At 41.2% G+C, this 1,812-nt stretch overlaps 1 pseudogene; it reads left to right on the forward strand.

Moving 5' to 3' along the window:
* The first annotated feature begins 698 nt into the window (after positions 1 to 698).
* LOC100603438 lies at positions 699 to 1,578 on the forward strand (annotated as a pseudogene).
* The last annotated feature ends 234 nt before the right edge of the window (positions 1,579 to 1,812 follow it).

Here is a 1,812-nt window from a genome sequence, read left to right on the forward strand (position 1 = left end):
CTCTCTACTGGATTGCTGTCATCAGTGTACAAAACTGTAGTTATTTTTCTCATCTGAAAAAGATTCTTCTCTTGGCCAGGCATGGTGGCTCACGCCTGTAATCTCAGCACTCTGGGAGGTTGAAGCAGGAGGATCACCTGAGGTCAGGAGTTTGAGACCAGTGCAGCCAACATGGCAAAACCCTGCCTCAACTATAAATATAAAAATTAGCCGGGTGTGGTGGTGCATACCTGTAATCCCAGCTACTCAGGAGGCTGAGGCAGGAGAATCACTTGAACCCCAGGAAGTGGAGGTCACAGTGAGCCGAGATTGTGCCACTGAACTCCAGTCTGGGTGACAGAGCAAGACTCTGTCTCTCTCTCTCTCTCTCTCTATATATATATATACGTATATATATTCTATATATATACGTATATATGTATATGTATTCTATATATGTATATATATTATATATATGTGTACATATGTATATATTCTATATATGTGTATATATGCACATACATATATGTATACCCAACTTCCTCTTCTTTTAGCTGCTGTCCTGTTTCTTTGCTCTCCTCTAGGCAAAAAAAAAAAAAATCCTCAAAAAAATAAAGATGCCGCCCCTGTGTGATTCCGTCCTGTGCAGCTGTTCTCCTGAGCAGTGGTTGTTTATATCCATCCGCCTTCTCTCCCACCTAAGTGCGTGCCGCCACCTGATGGAAGATTCGATGGACATGTACGTGGACATGAGTCCCCTGAGGCCCCAGAAATATCTTTCCGGTTGTGAACTTAAGGCCGACAAAGATTACCACTTTAAGGTGGATAACGATGAAAATGAGCACCAGTTATTTTTAAGAACACTCAGTTTAGGGGCTAGTGCAAAGGATGAATTGGACATCGTTGAAGCAGAGGCAATGAATTACGAAGGCAGTCCAATTAAAGTAACACTGGCAACTTTGAAAATGTCTGTACAGCCAACGGTTTCCCTTGGGGACTTTGAAATCACACCACCAGTGATCTTACGGTTGAAGTGTGGTTCAGGGCCAGTGCATATTAGTGGACAGCACTTAGTAGCTGTGGAGGAAGATGCAGAGTCAGAAGATGAAGAGGAGGAGGATGTGAGACTCAAGTATATCTGGAAAGCGGTCTGCCACTGGAGGTGGTAGCAAGGTTCCACAGAAACAAGTAAAACTTGCTGCTGATGAAGATGATGGTGATGATAAAGATGATGATGGTGATGATGATTTTGATGATGAGGAAACTGAAGAAAAAGCACCAGTGAAGAAATCTATACAAGATACTCCAGCCAAAAAATGCACAAAATCAAATCAGAATAGAAAAGACAAAACCATCATCAACACCAAGAACAAAAGGACAAGAATTTTTCAAAAAACAGGAAAAAACTCCTAAAACACCAAAAGGACCTAGTTCTGTAGAAGACATTAAAGCAAAAATGTAAGCAAATGTAGAAAAAGGTGTTTCTTTTCCCAAAGTGGAAGCCAAGTTCTTCAATTATGTAAAGAATTTCTTCCGGAGGATTTACCAGGAGGCTATTCAAGATCTCTGGCAGTGGAGGAAGTCTCTTTAAGAAAATAGTTTAACAGTCCCAGGTGTGTGATGTTCCCTTTCCTGTGTCCATGTGTTCTCATTGTTGTGGGGTGGGGGGAGGGGGGAGGGATAGCATTAGGAGATATACCTAATGCTAAATGACGAGTTAATGGGTGCAGCACACCATCATGGCACATGTATACATATGTAACAAACCTGCACGTTGTGCACATGTACCCTAAAACTTAAAGTATAATAATAATAATAAAAGAAATAGTTTAA

Source organism: Nomascus leucogenys, chromosome 6 (assembly GCF_006542625.1).
Source record: "Nomascus leucogenys isolate Asia chromosome 6, Asia_NLE_v1, whole genome shotgun sequence".
Taxonomy (NCBI): domain Eukaryota; kingdom Metazoa; phylum Chordata; class Mammalia; order Primates; family Hylobatidae; genus Nomascus; species Nomascus leucogenys.